The sequence below is a fragment of the Pocillopora verrucosa genome, chromosome 7 (genome assembly GCF_036669915.1).
Source record: "Pocillopora verrucosa isolate sample1 chromosome 7, ASM3666991v2, whole genome shotgun sequence".
NCBI classification, from domain to species: domain Eukaryota; kingdom Metazoa; phylum Cnidaria; class Anthozoa; order Scleractinia; family Pocilloporidae; genus Pocillopora; species Pocillopora verrucosa.
In genome coordinates this window covers 70,763-79,527 of record NC_089318.1, presented here as the reverse complement: position 1 = coordinate 79,527, position 8,765 = coordinate 70,763, and the positions used below count along the sequence as shown (strand labels likewise).

Below are 8,765 nucleotides of genomic sequence, written 5' to 3'. Positions count from 1 at the left end.
GCTGGCGCAATTTCCACAAGTCGCCATATTTGGGAAAGCGAATGTAAAAGAACCAATCAGAGTAGTCGTTATAATTCTTTTTTTTTTAATAGTCCTCCAAATAAGGAAGTCTCAAAGTTCAAAGTGAAACTCAGAGCAAGCAGAAAGATACAAGCTAACAGAGTTTATGAATTCAGATCGAAAACTCGCTTTGGGGACAAAAAATTAAAAAAGAAATGATCCTCGCGTGGACAGCGAAAAAAAAAGTTGCAAAAAAGGAAAAAATGAAAAATTCGGGCTTCGCTACGACGGGATTCGAACCTGTTCCTCCCAGAATACCGGACATATGGTTGCTACTACCTCCTAACCTTGCGAACTGAATTCTCAGTTTTCTGGGAATTCCTAGGAATTCTCCGAAATTCACAATTATGCCACTGACCCTCGCAAACTGAATCTCAGTGTTCTGGGAATTCCTAGAATTCCTAAGAATTCTCAAAAATTCCCAACTATGCAAATTAGCTCTGATTTAAAAAGCTTGGAATTACTAGGAATTTCTGGGAAGACTCCAGTTTTGTGAGGACTTGGAATCCCTAGGAATTCCTCGGAATTCTCAGCTATACAAGCTACCTATAATTTAAGAAGTGTAGAACTCTTGGGAATCTCTGGGAATTGAATTTGACGCAATTTAAATAGCCTGAGGTCACCATAAATTCTAAGAAATTCTAACTCCCTTGAATGTGAAGGTTTTAAGAAAAGGAGTAATCAGAGGTTTAAAACTTTAGCTCAATAAAAGGTATGCTCTACAAAACTTACCAAGAGATATCCATACATGTATATGTTTATAACTTAAAGATCATGAAATTTCTTATTCAAACTTAGTTTTAGTAAATCTTTACATTAATATGGATTTTCTCATGAACCAGCAGTCAGTTATGTTAAATGGAAATTGCCAATTAATCCCATGTAATCATATCACAGATTTGCTTTCTAACTTCAAAGGACTCCTGGATTCCATAATCAAAAATATTTTTATTGTGATGCAAATTAATGTCTCATGTTCACTGATGTGCCAAAATCATCAAACATTCATTAGCTGTTCCTTGGTACACAACTTCCTCAATAATTAACAATAATTACATTGTTATCTACACTTTGTTAGTTCTGAACATACAGTTACTTCCCTAACCTTCATTAACTGGTTGGCCTTTGTTAGAAACCTTGGAAACAGTCCAAGCCTCAGTTGCCTCAAACACTGTCAGAGACTTTTGTTGACAATATGTTTAGTAGAAATTTCATGCCTTAACACAAACAAATTCAACACCTAAGTAATCTTTCTTTTTTCATGATTTTTGTTGCCTTTTTTTCAGTTTTTTGCTCTGTTTTTCGGGACTAATTGCCTGTAATTGTTTTGCTGTTTTTATTCTTACAAAACATTTTGTAGGACTTCCAATACTTGTGGATCATCCACACACTTTGCAATCATTTGCATGCAGGAACAAGACAGAGGATAGTCCATGTTCCCATTTGAGAAAAAACACACTTTTAAATGACGTCTTTAATTTACTTTATTTGAACACTCTGATCTGAAAATATTTGTTCAACAAGACTTGTTATTATTGAGGAAGTAACCACCAAGTTTCCTTTCATAACTTAATTTCTTAAATGTCCCACCACTGGATCCTCCCAAAAAATATTACATCCTTTTTATTTTTGGTGCAAAATAAAAGTCCTTCTGTATCATAAAAATGAAAATTGCAATTCACACTTCAATAATAACAGCTCATTAAGTTTTGACTTGTCTGTTCTTTCTCTGTCTGTCCAGCTATCAACAAAATTGTTTTATACTTCCGGGCAGTGCATAAAATTTGATGGACCAGAGTTCCAACGCACCTCTGTAATCGCATAAGAGTTACTTCGTCTCTTGTACAAATGTTTTCTCCTTTGGTAAAGACGCAACTCTACTCTGTTGTCACTACTGCTTTAAGTTCAGTGGGAAACGACGACGACTTGAGGAATCGAGATGGAGCGGTGTTGGAACGTTGTTGCTGAACGCTTTGCTACTGTCAAGCGTGTAGTAGATTTAGGTACTCGGTAGACACCTGGGATCATCTATGTATCTCCTTATACTTCCTAATGTGGTATCCTTCTTTTATAAATATGAGGTTAAAAGACGGATTTGTAGTCGCAATTCAAAACTGTGATTGGCTTGTGTTATTTCTCACCTTTGGCATGAACACAACTCCACAGTGAGGTTTCGAGTCTTTGTTTTTTTTTCCTCGACAACCTGTCGGCCACAACATCGTGCATTTGTAATACGATCGATTCTTGGCGATTATTTCTTACATTAGAGTGAGCTCAAATCATATTTATATCACCAAGGTATCCATCGTCTAGAAGCAGAGAACCGGTTGGAGAAGTCAGACTAAATTTGTGCGCTTCTCTCAACACTGCAATCGGCCAAGCCAGCGGATTCACTTTGCTAGCCAATGAACAAGTCCTAAAAGATCCACTTGATCATTACCCGTGATCTGGAAACAAATAAGACTCCATTGGCGCTCGTCTTTGAATGTTACTTTTTCATCGGTTGATCGTTTTTCTCTCAACTGTTTTGCTTAATATAAACATTTCTAAAGGATAGCTTTTATTTGTGGTTCAATGGGGAAAAACGAGAACAGCGTGAGTGTGTGCGCCAAGTGGAGTTAACAAAGAAGGGACAACAGTTGACATATTGACTGGTACAAACAAGGGTCGAGTGGCCATCTGTAAAGCTACGTATTTTGAAAAGTTTGTGGATGAGAGTAGGAGAAATTGCGCGATATTCGTACGTGATCAAAATCTTATAAAAGAATAGATGTCGCGGGTTGAATTAAGCTTACATAACTCTCGCTCGGCGCAACTGAAACTAAGAATAATTCTGAGAATCGAATCGGTCCACCTTGCATGCCGCCGCAGTTCTTAAGCTTATGCTTACAATGAAATAAACCTATCGACAAAGGTTTCCAAGATTCCTCGAGTCACGTTTTGGGAACATGCAAGATTCATCAATAGGAACTGTTTATTAAACAAACTATTACATCAAAACCTCCTTGGTAAAAACAAATAGTTTCAGCCCTTTTTTAATAAAATCTGAGAGGTGTACTAACTCCAATATAAAGTCCTCCTATAACAGGATTTTCGCATTTGAGAAGTCAATGATGCCCTTTCCTCATAACCATCTTAAAGGCCTGGTCTGAGCTTTAAAATGAATTTGATACATAAAGAAGCCCTCCTTGGTTAAAAAACAAAATAAGTATTCAGCCCTTTTTAATAAAAATCCATGAGAGGGATGTACTAACTCCACCTATAAAAGGTCACTCCATATAAGGAGCGGATGTTATCAATTGGAATTCAAATGAATGCCTTTTCCTGCATAACCATTCCTTAAAGGCATGGTCGGAGCTTTAAATATATTTATATAAATGTTTTTTTTTTTCAAATTCGATGGTCCATGGAATCCCGATACAAAATGGTCAAGCTTCTTGTGGACCACCTCATTCAGAGGCCAACTTATTGTGAGCCCAGGAAAAAAATACAAACAGGGCAGCTAAGTTTGCAGGTTTAGGATAACTTCATTCTAATTTATTGTTACAGTTGACAACAAGATTTTAATCAAAAAAATCAATTTTATCTGTCTGTAATTAACCACTTTCACTCCCAAGAGTGCTTGATTTTCAAAGTATCATTCAAAGAGATTGTATTTTATGGAAAAGAATCAACAGATTTCCGTATGAAGTTTTCAAGAACAAGAATACATAAATAAAATCAAATTCCATCCTAATATCTACCACCGCCGTTGATGTTAATACTTAATCAAAATATATTACACATAAGCTCTTAATTAAGTGCTTCCTAAATAATTCATTGAATACTTTGAAGTTAGCTGGGTTTTTTTTTAATTTAAAGTATTTATTTTACATCATTAGCCTCAAATTGTTTGCTTAAAACTTCCCAGTAATTATTAAAACACTTCCTAAAAATTCCCAAAAATTACCATCAATTCCTAGGAATTTTCTAGATTTTACAGCTTTTCAGAGAAAGTCAGTGGTTCTCTGAGTTGGAATTCCAAGTCCTGTTGGCTATAAACTTGAATTTCTGGAATTTCTGGGATTTCTGGGAATTTCTGGGGAATTTTCTAGGGTTTTTTAGAACCCAGAGTTGTTATGTTTGGGACTTCCTAGGAATTCCCATTCCCAGTCTGACTTTACCGTGAAAATTCACACACTTTATTCCTAGTAATTCCTAGGAAAATTCCTAGGAATTCCTAGGAATTCCAAAAGCCATTTTGCAAGGGTAAGACTCGAAACCACATATCACAAAGAGCGGACAATTTAGGAATTTTTTTTATTTTTTCCTTGATATTGGGATGCAGTAAATTTAGTTTGGATTTGTGGGTTGGTAAAGAAAAAAAAGGATTATGACAAACGATGAAACAGCACATAAGGGAAAGAGATGCCCTAAAAAAGTCTCGGTTTCAACTGGGTTTTGGAACTAGGCTTTCCAGATACTACCTGGGTGCTAATATCCACTGAAGCTACTAATGCCAAACCACAGGGACATTTTGGAAGCTCTCATGTTAAAAAACCAAACAAACAAAACAAAGCAAAACAACAAAAAAAGAGAAAGGCTTCGACGTAGTTTTCGAACTCATTCCTTCTCTGCCAAGTGAGTTTCGACGCCCATCTTGGAAAGCCCCCAGTTGGAGAGGTGGTAATCATAGTAAAACATACAAACCGTGTGGAAAAAAACGTAGTGATGAAGTATTATGGTGGGCCTCATGACATGAGTCATTTCCTACGAGGGTTCCGATCCATTTTGACTGCATACTGCAAGTCTTCTTCATGCAATAAAGGTCGCATGGTTATTACGTTCCCATTGTGGAAAACTAGCTTTCAACTAAGGGTTCTCTTTTTCAGGCACTACTTCTTCTAAAATTACCACTTGCAGTGCTCTCTAAAAATTTTTGAAAAATTCAAAAACAGGATCAAACTCGACCAGTTTGAAAATTTCTCTCCACCTCTTGTGCTTTAAAGTTGAGAAGGGGACGAAACGACATACAACAGCTCTGATATTTTAATGGTTGGTCACCAAAAGCTGTTCAGTACCATTGTAAGCACTTACTTGAAGGGATTCTCAGTGCTGCTTTTTCTGGATAACACCCAGAACAGTCATGCCAACCCTATAAGGCAGCGACACTGTTAACAGCCCGCCATGTAGAAGAAGGTCCACAACATCCTTGGAAGCGAATTTTTGTCCGATGGGAGTGTGGAAGGGTTGGCTGGTTGGCCGGGGGAAAGGGAGGGGGTAGGGGGTAGGGGGTAGATTAGATACAAATAATGGAAAGTGAAGAAGAAGGGCAAAGTGAATGTAAGGGCACAAAGTGCGACTCGCGGAGGATTTCCACACCCAGATCTTGATATCTTAAAATACGTGCTGACGTAATATGCCGCCTTCCCACCCCACCCGCGTTCGTGCGTGAGGCACGCAGTTGTATGTAAATAATGAACACAAAGTTTCACTCGGGGTCGCATTTAACCAACAAATAGGACTTCAAATATCGAGAATGTGTTGGCTGTTTATAAACTTGCTTTTTTCATATATAAGAAAGAAGACCTTCGCCTTCTTGAAGGCTTTGATGCTTGTTTTGTGTTTGTTATATTTTAAGTGTACTGTTTAAGGATTACTTTTTTAAGGTTACTGATTCCACACAAAGAATCTTGTAATGTTCTTTATAGTTCTTTACTAAGCTCAGACCCAGCTACAGCTCCTAAAAAATTAACTCTTCATCTCTTATATTGTGTTTCTCATATACTTCATACTACTGTACATTAGCGTACTGTGCTCTATATACGACGTAACCACTTCTACTCTGCTCTTTCTTCCTCCTCACTTCTTCTCTCTTAGCCTGTTCCATCCTCTCAATCCAGCGAAGACACGCGAAACAAAAGGCGCGCACATTAACTACTTGCAGACAAGCGTACGTAATCTGCAGCAGATCTCCCTTGTAACCCGCTAACCGCCGCGGCTCGCTTTGCTTCAACACAGCAGGTTCAACGTTTGTAGCAATGTGTGCAGGTTGTAATTAACTAAGTCGGAAATGCTGTCATAAATCGATTACACACAGCCTAACATACAAGTGAGTCGAGGTGTTTGCAAGCTTCGGGTTTGTTGTTGTAAGAATTGAAACGGGAAAAGGTCAATCAAAAGGTAACCGTTACTTGAATAAGCTTCGTGTTCGAAACATTGGTCGAGTGCGTTTCTTTCCTTTCTTTTATTCCTGCTACATATAACGATGCACGTTTTCAATTTTCTTTCGCTATTTTTTTCGAGCACAGGGGGCGGCTGTTTTTTCAGTTTTTCATGCTGTTCTATGAAATTTTTCCGCAGGAAAATGGTGGACGCGGCCTGCGAAGGAATTGACCCCTCGCGCCACACCCGACGTTTGACCGCTGTGTTGCGTGGCTTCCCTGGTTGCCCCCCCCCCCCCCCCCACCTCTATTTCACGCATCCTCCACTTCCTAAGAGCCTTAAAGCAGGCTAATTCTCTCCACTTTCTGTTTTGCACTCAGCCAACAATTAGATGCCATACATAACATGGAACTGACATCCAGCCACCAACACATTAGCTTTCCAGGCGCTGCAGAGTAGGAAGGTTAGGGTAACAGTCAGGGCTGTGGACAATCTCCCAAAGACCGTTGATTCATCTTCGTTCTCGTCATCAGGAGACCTGCCTATTCAAAGTACTCTCTTGTGAAGTTTCGATAGCAAAGAGTTAAAAGTGGACAACCAATACACAGGTTATGCGCGGAGAGACGAGGAATGGTGGGAAGTCGGAAACAGAGTGGGAATTAAGTTAATGGTTAAAGACACTCCTCAGAGTTCTCTCTCCAAGACGTTTTTCCTACCATTGGACTAGGAGGCAAAACAAAATTTGCCATAACTTTTCCCAGACAAAAACGAATTGCTTGTTCAAGATCAATGACACTTTCAATTTATGTGTGATCTTATAAAATACCAACATTAGGGGAAGTGAAAAACACCCACCGATTAATGGCATTTTAAATGATTTTAAGTTCCGTATTTCCGTGAATAAAGCGCCCTACCCTTTGCATAAATTTGAGTCACCGAGCGAAAACGTTTTTCTATTGCCACTTTATCCAAACCTTTTGAGCTTCAGTGTCCGGCGTTTCTTTTCCGGTTTCCAGAATATTTCAGTCTTCATGCGCTTGTAGAAGTCCCTTATGTATTTGACCTGTGGTTTTTCTTTTCCCGTCCCTATCAGTGCGCTAACTCAACTAACCCTACTCTGTAAGGCGCCCTCCCCTACCAATAAGCTCCCCTCCCCCCCCCCCCCCCCCCCTTTCAGCCACAATTTTATGAGCGCTCGGGCGTTTGTTAAGGAAATATGGTATTCACTTCTCCTACATAAAGGGTGAGGGGGTGGGGGAGTCCGTACCTGCACCTTTAGACCCCTGCCAGCTACGCTCATGCAAACGTGTCCTGTTGCGCACCCAATCCCCCGCCGGTTGAAACAACAATTTTTTGCCGTCTGTTTTTTACGAATCTATTTAACACCTTCAAAACGGACACCAACATAACAATGGAAAGCAAAATATTCATTCTCACCTTTTTCCTCGACGTCTTGGTAATCATAAAAACCGAACTCGAAAGCCTTTCTGAACAAGCCTGTTGGTGAGTGTAAACCGGAAACAACCGGCACAATGACGTCCATCTCTGTTGTGACCAATGGGTTGCATCGTAAGTTAGATAGCACTTCCGCATCCTTCTTAAACTTCCGGCAACCACTTTTCATAGATCCGATCCACAAACGCGTGATGAAGAAGAAAGTCGGGTCGTTTGATGTTGAAGGTACTTCCCCCAATTTCTTCCGCCAACAACTATGTGGACCCGGTTTTGTGCAAGCCGTGGACGTTAGAAGGCGAAAACCAGTTTTGGTGCTAACATAACCCTCTAGGATGTTTTTTAAATTGCAGCTAGACTCTTTATTGTAGGGTGGGAAGTCGAAGGTTTCAAACGGAGCGCAAAGTTGACTTCTGTTTTTGTTGGAAATGTCATAGTATATCCTTGTTCCTTCACTTTCTTCTCCTTCTCATCATCTGTGTCTCGTTTCAATCCAGCTCTTGTTATGTTAGGGTACACGGCTTTTTTAGGGCATTGGTTTTGTTCGCTGGTGCAAAGGAAGTACCAGTTATCCAAGTATTTGCCCCCACGATGCCAGTAGTTTGGGTTGGTTACACCAAGGAGCTCTTCAGAGCAAATTGTAGGGTCGCATTGAGTGGGATTCCAGTCCAGTCCAGAAAGGAAGGGCAAATTCTTCATCTCCTCCAATTTCCTGCAAGGTTCTCTCCCATGCCAACATGTACAACCGATGCCATGTGGGAAATCCCTGACCATCGTGGCGAAGTCGATATCAGATTCAGTGACATCATGAGGTAAAATGGTGTCACTTGCTGCATAGTATGCATCCACGTGAACAGGTCATAGTTAGTGACATCATAAAATAGGACTTGGGTCGCCACCCTCCATAACGGTTTTGTTTATCTTCTTGTAAGGAGTAGACGTAACCACGAGTCACTTACATAGTGCTTGGACCATGTTAACGTATCTCATGTAATCGATCTTTCCTCCTCGGCTGTTAGTTCAGAAATTTCTTCGTATCAAATTTTTCTTCTGCGTGCAGTTTCTTGCCATAGTACCAAACGCGCATTTGCTGCAATCGTAACCTGCAT

At 39.8% G+C, this 8,765-nt stretch overlaps 1 pseudogene; it reads right to left on the bottom strand.

Annotated features, from left to right (window-relative positions):
- Positions 1–6,680: 6,680 nt before the first annotated feature.
- The window catches only part of LOC136276806 (tyrosinase-like), a 4,292-nt pseudogene continuing 2,207 nt past the window's right edge, over positions 6,681–8,765 (bottom strand).